At 41.6% G+C, this 11,932-nt stretch overlaps 1 protein-coding gene across 3 annotated transcripts in view; it reads right to left on the bottom strand.

Moving 5' to 3' along the window:
• Positions 1 to 11,310, bottom strand: part of gpr22l.L (G protein-coupled receptor 22 like L homeolog) — a 200,642-nt gene extending 189,332 nt beyond the window's left edge. For all 3 annotated transcript variants that reach the window (XM_041590853.1, XM_041590854.1, XM_018259104.2), the window contains exon 1: positions 10,780 to 11,310. The gene's annotated coding sequence lies outside the window, so the exon portion shown is untranslated. The remainder of the gene's footprint in view (positions 1 to 10,779) is intronic.
• Between the last annotated feature and the right edge of the window lie 622 nt (positions 11,311 to 11,932).

Consider the following 11,932-nt stretch of genomic DNA (forward strand, 5'->3'; position numbering starts at 1 on the left):
GGGTCTTTATTTGCCCTTTAAATTCACAGATAAAAAATGCAGCAGCAAGCAAGGAGATGAAACAGTGATCAGTGGCTAGCCATCAATTAGAATTAACTAGCCGGCCTTTTGGAGAGGGAGACACAGGTCTGACCAACGCTTCCCTGTGCCACTGGTATATGGGGGGGGTGCTAATAGGGAGTGTTGGTCTCCCACATACACCAATGAAAGGAGGGGATGCATGCTGCTCTGCCACAGTGCTTGAAATACAAGAATGGGGGTTTGCATAGGAGAGTAACATAAAAAGCTTATTGCATACCTCCCAACTGTCCCGTTTTTAGAGGGACAGTCCCTCTTTTGACAGCTCAACCCACAGTGCCTCGTTTTTACTGGAAAGTCCAGTTTTTCTCTGCACTAAACAGTCAGAAAAAGAAACAAAGTTTCTAACTGAATTGGCTTTTGGTAGAGAGCCCGGAACAGCCGCAACAGAAGATAAGATACTTTTGTAACAATATTGAGATAAGCAAATAAGTAATTGTAACAATATAAGATAACAGGTCCCTTGGGAGAAGTTAGACTCACTTACTGAAAAAAACACAGAAATATGTTCAAATTTTGTAAAATGAACATGGTAATTAGGGGGTATGGCCACACTAATGGGCGTGGTCAAACAAATTTGAATCCGCTACGCGCGGCAAATTTTTTGTCCCTCTTTATCATTTTATTTCCAAAATGGTATGTTATTGTAATAGTCCTTTCTTTTTTATTTAGTATATTATATAGTATATATTAAGCAGTAAATGTATAAGTAGCCCAACATTTCCTCTTAAGGTCATACTTGCTATTCTGGCAGTTTCCCCTGACAGATGGCGAAATGCAGAATTTCACAGCGAATTCATGCCTGCTGAACAATTGTGCTCATCACTACTGACAGAGAAAAAGTTTGCCAGCATCAGCCCAATTCATTAGGAACGGCTCTTAAAGGGGTGGTTCATCTTTACGTTGACTTTTAAAGGGGTTGTTCACCTTCCAAACACTTTTTTCAATTTAGTTGTTTTTAGATTGTTCCCTAGAAATAATGACTTTTTCCAATTACTTTCCATTATTTATTTTTTACGTTTTTTCCAAAATCTAAGTTTAAAGTTGAATGTTCGTGTCTCTGGTGTTTGAGTCTGGCAGCTCAGTAATTCAGGTGCAGACTCTGACCTGTTACAATTTTGCAACATTGAGTTGATACATTTCTCAGCAGCATCTCTGGAGTATTAGCAACAATTGTATCAATTCTAACAGCTGCCTGTAATGAAACCCAGAGATTCTGCTCAGCAGGGACAAAGATAAGAAATGTATCAACTAAATGTATCAATTTAGATCAGTTTACAGGATCGGCGACCCCCCCCTCCCAGAGCTGCTTCAGAAGGAGAGAAATGACACTTTATACTTCAATATTAGAAAAACCGTGACACATAGAAAATAGAAAGTCATTGGAAAAAGTCGTTATTTCTGGTGATCTATCTGATAACAACTAGTTGTTTGAAGGTGAACAACCCCTTTAAGTATGTTTTAGAATGGCTAATTCTAAGCCACTTTTCAGTTAGTCTTAATTATTTATCTTTCATAGTTTTCTTCAGACTCTTTCCAGCTTTCAAATCGGGGTCACTGACCCCATCTAAAAAAAAAATGCTCTGTAAGGCTACAAATTTCAAATGTTTCAATTGGTCTTCAGTGTTGATTTTTTTTTAAAGTTTTGAATTATTTATCTTCTTCTGACTCTTACCCACTTTCAAACTGACCCCATCTAAAAAGCAAATGCTCTGTAAGGCAACAAATGTATTGTTATTGGTTAATTTTAGTACTTAATAATAAGTATTCATATCAGTGCATGGTTGCTAGGGTAATTTGGAGCCGAGCAACCAGATTGCTGAAATTGTAAACTGGAGAGCTGCTGAATAAAAAGCCAAATAACTCAAAAAACACAAATAATAAAAAATGAAAACCAACCGCAAATTGTCCCAGAATATCAGTCTGTACATCATACTAACAGTTAACTCAAAACACCTTTAAACTTTCCTTACACCTTGTAGCAAGAGAATCAATTTAAGTATGGCAGCAAATAATGAAAACAAATTGAAAAGTTGCTTATTTCAGCAGGGGAGATTCAGCTCAACCCTTATGCACCTTAGGCGGACAAACCCCTGTATTGTCATTATTACAGCCGTGGGTTCTATTATTCTGAATGCTCGGGACATGGGGTTTTCCAGATATGGGATCTTTCCATAATTTGGATCACTACACCTTAAGGGGCATATTTGTCAACGTTATATTAACCTGAACTTGAATTTTCAAAATGCATTAAGTGCAAAAAAAAATAAATAAATAAAACTCGAATGTAAACATTCAGCCCAGTTCATCTAGAATTCAATGGGAATAGTCCTTGGCAAAATGCAAGCGTTTTTTTCCCCCCGAATTTTTCAAAGTTGCTAGACCCATCGAAAGGAAAGGTAGAATGTGATTTTGCCGTGTTCACATTTCATTTAACATTTTTAGTTGATTGAGATTCAAAATAGCCGAGTTGGGTGAGTTTTTTCTGGACAGTGGGCTCTGGATAAGAGATCCAATGCCTTTATTATTATATTTATATACCACGGACATATGCTGCAGCAAATTATAGAGATTCATCATTCCCACCAGTCTGTGCTCCAGTGGAGCTTACAATCTAAGATCACCTTCACACACACAGTAGGGTCAGTTTTATTTTTTATAAGGAGCCAATCTACCTGCCTGTATGTTTTTGGATTGTGGGGGGACACATGAGCAGGGGGCAACATACTTTGGCAGAGTTAAAGATAAATTCAGGGTTGGACTGGGGGGTCCCATTCCTCCTATACCAGTGGCAAACTCCCTTGTGCATGTCTGACCACTTACCCAATGCACTGAATGAAATGGACTGCCAGCCCCTCTTGTACCTTGTACAGCCTTCTGCTCCTTCTAAAAATTTGCAGCTGCCAGTCCTGGTGGGGGGCATGCCTGGGTTGGTGGGGCCCATGAGGTTTGGGGCCCACTGGGTTTTCTGCTGGTCCAGTCGGACCCTGGATAAACCCACATAAAGCCAGTGACCTTCCCTTCAAAATATTTTCCACTCTCCTTTTCTTTTCCTCCTTTGTCTCTTTCCTTTTACTGAACCCTTCTATCTCACCCACAACTTTTTCCTATTCTCATTTTGACCCCCATCCCCATTATGTCTTCTTTTCTTGCCCCAACTTATCGGTTTTGTTTCCCTTTAAAGGATAACTAAAGCTTAACTAAAGAAGTAGCTTAGCTAGAAATGTTGTACATTATGTTTTGTGCTTCTGTACCAGCCCAAGGCAACCACAGCCCTTTAGCAGTAAAGATCTGTGTCTCCAAAGATGCCCCAGTAGCTCCCCATCTTCTTTTCTGCTGATTCACTGCACATGCTCTGTGCTGCTGTCACTTACTGAGCTTAAGGACCCACTCACAATATACAGTACACATAGAATAGAAATGTCACAATATAAGGCTGATTAGTAATTAATAATATCAAAAAAGAGGAGTGTGAAGCACCTTCCACCGGTCAAAAACACATAAATGGTGTGCAGGGGATACCTACGGCTTATCCTCAATCGACCTACTTTGTGTATATATATTTTTTATCGTTTGGCACTCACGAGCAGTTTAACCCTTTGGGGAATTGAGTGCCAGCACTATTGCCATTTCGCTACAACTCTAGGAACTGTATCTAGATAAACCCCATGGTTATGCTTCTGATATGATCCTACTAAGCTGGTATACGATCAATTATCAAGCATTTGGGGCAAACTACCTAACCCAGCAAAATATGAGTTCCCCCTTTTTGTAATTTTAAATCACTTTTTGATTTTTCACCCTTGGTCTATTTTTAGTACATACCAATAAAGGTTAAGTTTTACTTCCCTGGTTCATGGGATTCATGATGTAATGAATGGGGTGGTGCAACTTTTTGGGTCATTCTTTACTCTTTACCTAATATTTGATTCGTAATTAATACAGATAATTACTACATGGCAACACAGAAACCAGTGCGATTAGCATCAGAATTTAATAATCAGCAAACCTGTAGCATCAGCTTATATTACAGGGGAAGCTCATTTTCTGCTGGATAATTAGTGACGAGCCCTAAGCTTAGCTTCTCAACAGCCAATCAGAGCCCACTGAGCATGTGAGTGTCACAGACACTTTCCAAGATGATGACCCCCTGTGAAGTCCTGGATCATTCCTGGATCATTTTAGCCACATTCATTTTTAGGGTTTAGTTCTCCTTAATAACCAATACAAGAAAATAATGGAACCAAGAATGTAGAATCCTCTGGCACTCTGAAATGTGTTACAGATGTAGACTCAATGGAGTTGGCAGTCAAATGGTTAAAGGGACATTTTACAATGGAGTGTCCCTTTAAAAAAAAAATATAGAGATATATTACAACTTCCCTATGGGAAAGCCCATTGGTAATGCAATTTGTTACATTAATGGAATGCGTAACCCCTTTACCTGAAGCACCTCGGGCCTCAAAACACTTATTGATAGTGATGGGAAGAAAAGCACAGAAGGGGGTCCTGCTCCAATATGGCTCTTTGTGTGTAATTTTTATACAATAATGTACTAGTGCATACCCCCGGTGTATTGCCGCACATACTTTTAGCTCATTATGGCTGTGATTAATTCATTGGTATGAATGGAGAATGTCACTATTGTGCCTAGTCTTTGTGTGCTGGGCTTTTGCAAGCGGCTTTGCATAATAGAACATATACCGGCTATAGTTTGGAAACTCATAGATACGCTGTGACGTTATTCAGAACCAGGGTATTAACTATTCAGTGCCCAGCAAGGCTTTTCTGACTTTCCCTGCAGGAAAAAGGGGTTCCACTGTGCTTTTGGGGATTAGCAGATCTCAACATGGTGTCTCTATTACAGGTATGGGATCCATTATCTGGAAACCCTTTATCCAGTAATAGACTCCATTTTCAAATAATTCAAATTTTTTAAAAAATGATTTCCTTTTTCTCTGTAATAATAAAACAGTAGCTTGTACTTGATCCCAACTAAGATGTAATTAATCCTTATTTGAAGCAAAACCAGCCTATTGGGTTTATTTAATGTTTACATGATTTTCTAGTAGACTTAAGGTATGAAGATCCAAATTATGGAAAGATCTGTTATCCTTAAAACCCCAGGTCCTCAGCATTCTGGATAACAGGTCCCATACCTAAGCCTTTATTTTTATTGTCACAGGGTGGCATGTTACGGGAGAATTTTATTACATTTTTGATTGGTTTGTTGTTACTTCCTGTAAAAACATCAATAAAAATACTGCACTTGTGCCATAAAATGAGTTAATTACCTTGCCGGAGGCCTCACTGTACACAATAAAAGACATTGCCCCATAGGATCATGGCGCTCGCATTTTCCAGGAAAAGGATTTCTGGTGTAAATTGATCCATAAATGTATAATGATTTCACATTAATGTACTCTTGCACAATCTGACTGCCGTAGCTTTTCGTTCAGCAGCTGTTCAGACTGGCATTCAGCAGCTATCTGGTTACCGAGGTCCAATTTACCCTAGCAACCAAGTAATGGTGTGGATGAGAGACAGGAAGATGAATAGGAGAGGGGCCTGATTAGATAAGTAATTAAAAATAACAATAAAGTTATAGCCTCTCAGAGCAATGGCTGCTGGGGTCAGTGACCCCCTTTAAAACAAAACAAGCATTGTACAAGCTGCAGATGACCAAGACAAATAATTAAAAAAAACAAGGCCAGTTAATAAAAGGTTGCTAAGAACATTTCATCCTATAACATACTAAAAGATAACTTGAAGGTGAGCTGCCCCTTTAAATTATCTATCCATATATACAGCTCTTAACATGGCCATACAGAGTAACTGGGACTGGCATTTCCAGGGCCAATAGAAGGCACCAGGAGTTGCAGTAGCTTTAAGTCATGCCCTTCTGCTCCCAAGCACTAACTTACCTGGGTGAGCTATAATCAAAGTAGAAATATTGATCCAGATTGCAGCCCTGAAGAGGTCAAACAAGATAGTGTTCCGAGCCACGGGGCAGACTGTACATGCATTCAAATGAATACTGAACAACTCATTCTCCTCTCTCTCTCTTTCTCTCTCTCTCTCTTACCCCTTCTCTAGTCTCAAGCTGGTCATACTCAGGTCAATATTGCCTCCTGATCAAGACGTCATGCTATTGATACAACAACAGCCTCCCTGAGCAATATCATTCAAGGATCAGCTGGAAAATCCCATTGGACAAGAGCTCACGGTCATGTTGGCACAGGTGGCTCCAAGGTCATCTGATGTTATCACTCTGAATTGTCCCACCACCTGGACCAATAACCACTGCAATAAAGTTGCAATAAAATGGGGGCCTTGGCTCCTCACCAACAGAACCTTGTATGTTTTCTGCACATATTTTGATACATTCGTCAGGTACTGGGGGAGAGGGGGTTTCAAACTAAAGCTGGGACCATTCCTTGAAGATTTTGTACCCTTGTTGCAGGACGCATTTGTTCCTAAAAGTAAGAAGACTCAAGGCATACACAGTACTTGCACATTTCCTGAAAGCCTTGTAGTTGCCACTTATGGTGCCTCCAATCAATCTGTGGGTTCTGGCAAATGCCAGAGGGGCTGCTGTAAGATGCCATAGTCATTATTTATTGGGCTGGTGGGGGGGTCTGTTTGGACTTCTCTGTAAATGGAATGCCAGGGCCTATTTTGACTCCCTCCAAGGACACGACGCGACCACAAAAGCAGCTTTTCAAAATGACCTAATTGCCCTTCAGATAAGTAGGGGGCATAACAAGTCAAAGTTACATAGTTACATAGTTAAATTGGGTTGAAAAAAGACAAAGTTCAACCCCTCCAAATGAAACCCAGCATCCATACACACACCCCTCCATACCCTAACATAAAGTATATTTATATATATATGCCCATATCTATACTAATTATAGAGTTTAGTATCACAATAGCCTTGGATAGTATGTTTGTCTGTGGGCATGGCCTGTTATGCCCCTGCCACTCCATGTTACATGGTTGGGTCAAGCCATGGACTCTGATTCAAGTTTCAAGAAGGTTGATGTCTCTGTGACCTTGAACATTTTTGCATGGCAGCCTAAAAAAGACTGTGTGCATGCAAGCATTGTTCTTGAAAAATAAAGACTCTGGAAGGCTGTCAGTGGTATGGTGGGAGTTGAAGTTGAGCAATATCTGGAGGGCTGCAGGGTGGCTTTAATAGAAATACTATGAAGACATCTGTACAGTTACCATCAATTTGGCTGATCTGTTGCCTGGAATACCCCAAGGTCATGTCTGTTCCCAGCTCCCTGTATTCAGTCCAAATAACACACACAGGAACAATACTCTCTTGTTTATTGTTTGGTGTTTACGTAACGTAAAGAAATAACTGGGCTACTGCGAGCGAGAAAGCAGGTCATGAACATCAAATGTCCTGTCAGGACTTGGCACTAACAGGCTGGGACGCTTTATTAACAAGTCAATGACTCTTAGGAATCATTTATAGACAGGGCATTGGCCTTAAAATGACTTTTTACATACAGCTCATTAATCTAGGGGCAGTTATACTGCCTTCCAGACTGACCGATACCTGTGCCAGGTAAGAATAAGCAACTACACTGGCGGTTTCCTATAATGAAATAATGAGCAGACAAGCTTTCAAGGTCACGAGGTTTATTTCTTTACATTGAGACACAAATGCACTTGGAAGCACATGTCATCAACCCGCTCGGTGGGTATATTGTCTATTTATGGACCGACAAAGCGATAAATATTTTGCAGGACTGAATAAAACCAGAATCCTCCCATATCCCAAGGAAATCATTACATTGCATATAACTCCATTGCCTGCACATACAATAGGTGTAGAAAATGTATATGCACTGGAGTGTTTTATAATATATGATGTTGCCTTTAATGCATTTAATGCAGAACCTGCATGAAGCAGAACAGGAACTGAAGCCATTTGCTCAGGTCCCTTGAATAGCAAAATGCCTTGTGCCATAAGGGAGAATAAAAAAAAATCCTACTATATAGCAGAAAAGCCTATTTCATTAAATTATTCAGCTAATGCGCCAATTTTGTGCCCTTGCCCCTTCCCATTGCCCTATGTCTATGCCTGGCTCAGAATGGCTTCTTTACAAAGTAGTGCTGGCTGGAAATAATTGCAATTTTACATATTGGCAGCAATTACTCCACAGAATGTGCTGAACTGTATTTCAGCCGCAATGAACTGATCCGCTCGCATTTGCTATTCTGGCAGCAAACAGTCCCTGGCCCTGCAACGGCAGCACAAGCGTTAATGCGAGGCAGCAGTGCATGGCCAGGCGGTGACCTCTATATAGTACACTAGATAACTCTACAATAGGGGAAGCATTAGCTTTATAAAGTGCTTACGCATACTGATGGATTGGCTGCCCTGGCATGGCCAAACAATGCAGCTTCTCCAGTGAAAGCATTGCATCAGAATGTGGAGTGTATGCAAAGAGAGCAGGTATTTCCCATTGTAAATGTAAGCTCTTTAGCCTAGAGCAAGAGTTACAGATCATGAAACAGGTGCACTCCAACTGTTGGTAAACTCCATACCGATATTCTAAGAGCTGCAGTTTAGTAAGAGCTGAAGGGTCAACCATAGGATATTTCTAATTTATACACTTGTCCTTTAAGTTTTGATCATCATTGTTCTCCCAAGGAGCCCCTATATTGCTGTGAGTTCTAGACGTATGCCCTCTCTGCCCCCTAATGGAGACCATGCTTTGGGCAAGGATGCAATTATAAGGGTTAAGGGAGGTTCATTCCTTGAAGCATTTAAAATTGGTTAACCCTTTAATAAAGGAGGATTCATCATTTAACCTTTCACGTTGGTAAATTGCACACAACCAATTGGTTTCACTATGCTGGCCTCAATGGAGGGCAAACTATGTCAGCAGGGCTAGTCTCATGCAATATATTAGGTGAAAATCAGGTGCATGCATAGGTGCAATATGCAAAGGGAACCCCTGGAGAGAAGACCTCTGCTGTGTATATACATCTCGGGTGTTAATTGCACGGCTCCCTTGCCTCTCTGCCCCTCTAATTTGCACCATATTCTAATAATGATAAGTAACTTGTGTCTGTGTTTGCCTTTGCAGCAAATGAGAAAATAAAGGGTTATTGGTTTTAATAGTCAGAACCCATTTAAGATGACAGTTGATAATTGATGACTACAGTTACATTTCCCAGCACCCCCTGAAAGCCTGCTCATGGGAGGCTACATGTTGGGTAATGGTTTGGCTGAGATATAGAGCCTGATTACATGCACTTAGTTATGCCAGTCCAGTCCTTATAGGAAAGGCTTGCGCTGCCCCCCATCCTTTCCCATTATGTTATCACTTCTGGAAGTAACCCCTCAACCCTGGTTATTTTCAATGCATTTAAAAAAATAAAAAAAAGAGAATCTCCCAGCTTTGGAAGAATGAACATTTCCTCACGCTCGCACAGCCTCCCCGACTTATTTCACAGGAATAATCACATACTGGAGCAAAGCCTTTAAATGCTCAGCTGCTGGTGACAGGCTGCAATCTGATTTCCCTGCATACACCAACTGCAGCGAGGGACACCGCAATACCCTTCTGGGGAGCTGAGCCCCTCTAGTCCCCATGTTTTGTCTCCTGCCATTAATGACTGAAAGAACTACAGCACAGCACCTAGTGTAGTGTTAATACATATAGGATCACTGATAGGATAATAATTTAGTGGATGATCCCTCCAGCCCGGAGTCAAATTAAACCATCAAAGACTCCACTGTATCACCTAAGAAGGCACAACAATACTCATTTGTCTTCTCATCAGCAGAACAAATGTTAATTCAGCATTGAGACATATTCAGCTATCATCTTATTATACCACTATATTACTCAGAGGTAGCGCCCACTCAGGAGGGCAGGGGTTAGGGGTCAATAAGTGATATAAAATATTTATATATATAAGTGCCAATATTTTGAGCAGCGGTACCTGTCACATTCAGTCATAAATTACTAACACCTCTCCATCCCTCATGGGGACACGGCACCCACTTACATTCTTGCAATCAACAGGGCAGGGGTTACAATCTATTAGTGACCCACTGGAGCGGTAGGACAATACTCTGTCCCTACAAGCCGAGATGGTCCTCAATCAAATACCCAATATGGTTGAGATTATCACCTAGACCTCAGTATCTGTCCTCAACCATGTCAACACTGCAGCATCTTACAGTACACAACACCACCTCGACAGCAAGGCAAGAGTTAAAATCTTCAGATCGACCAGCAATCATTGGTGAAGGCAGGGCAATATTTTGGTGATCTTATTAAAACCCCCCCCCCCAAAAAAAAACAACAATATCACTGATTTGACCCACCTGTAATATTCAGCCATCAATAACTGCCAACCTCACAGCACCCACTCTTGATGTTCTCTAATGAGTCAGGCAGGGGTTAAGTGTATCAGTGATCACCGCTGAGCAATATCATTTAACTCCATGAGTGCCAAGAAGGATTCCAGCCAAAGGGGCTTTGAAGGTTTATAAAGCAGTGGTGCTGTTCCTGCTTGACCCTTCCCAGTGGGGTTAAGAGCAGCTTTCCAGTACAACTGTAACCACTTCACTTCCCTCCCATTCCCAGGCAGGAAACCACTAGAGCACATGATGATGCAATGGAAAAACAAGCAACACAAACAAAACAAATCCCTTAATAGACTTACCCCCTGAGGGTGCAGCACCCACTTGTCCCAGTGCCGGTGGGGGTGCTGTGCTAGGGAAGTTGAGTGCTATCCCAGGCTCAGCTGTATGGGGGTAGGGGACAACATGATGCTGATGCTGCTGCAGGGTCTGCGGATGTCCTTGCTGTCTGCAGATCGCTCTGTGTATGTATGTGAGTGTATGTGATGCTCTCTGAGTGCTTCCAATTTCCCTCCCCTGCTGGGAGCCGGCCCCTTATTACTCCTTTTCCTTCTACTGTTGCTGCTGTTGCTCTTGTTGCTGTTGCTGCTGTCGCTGCCCCAGTGCTGCAGGTGTGTGTGCGTGTGTTTGTTCTCTGCTGCTGCAGCTACTACTCTCAATCCCTCTGTCTCTCTGTCTCCTTCCCCTCTGTTCTCCCTACTCCAGCCCTCCCTCCCTGTCTCTCTCTATCATTCCCACTACATCTCTTCCAATTCTATTCCCTTCTTCCTCATTATCCCTGCTGCACTCCATTCCCCCTGCACCACCCCATCCCATCCCTGAACCCAGACTTTCCATCCCCAAAGCTCCTCTTACTCCAGACCTAAATAGTTTTCCACCTATGGCTTCCAAGCTGAACTATAACTCTAAGGGCTCTTACACACGGCCGTTTTTACCTGCGCTCCTCTTCGTCTATCAAAATTTTTCTAATTTTCCACCCGAAAACTATAAAAAACCCTGAAATCTTCTGAATATTGTATGAAACCCAGCGCAGATCAATATATCTTTGGGAATTCTCCCATTGACTTATATGCAGGTATGCAGGTCTGAGATGCCGGATTTTCAGATTCTGACTTTTTCCATCCTCGGGGTATACTAAATCCCGAAAAATTGTTGTTTTATTTTCCACTAAAAATTTGGATTTTATGTTAAAAATACACACAGTTTTCGGGCTTTGGCATTCGGAGTTTGGTAAATCACTCCCTTAGGGCTCTTACACACAGCTGTTTTTACCTGCGCTCCCTGCGTTGCGCTTTCTTCCATTCAGCCGCAGGGGAGAGCAGGAGTAGACGCAGTCAATTATTGTGAAGGAGGCCATACTCACAGAGACACATGTAAGCGGCAAACGCAGGTTGGGACGCAACATGTTGCATTTCACCTTGACGCATACATGCGTCTGTGTGAGTACAGCCCCCT

The sequence above is a fragment of the Xenopus laevis genome, chromosome 4L (genome assembly GCF_017654675.1).
Source record: "Xenopus laevis strain J_2021 chromosome 4L, Xenopus_laevis_v10.1, whole genome shotgun sequence".
Classification (NCBI taxonomy): domain Eukaryota; kingdom Metazoa; phylum Chordata; class Amphibia; order Anura; family Pipidae; genus Xenopus; species Xenopus laevis.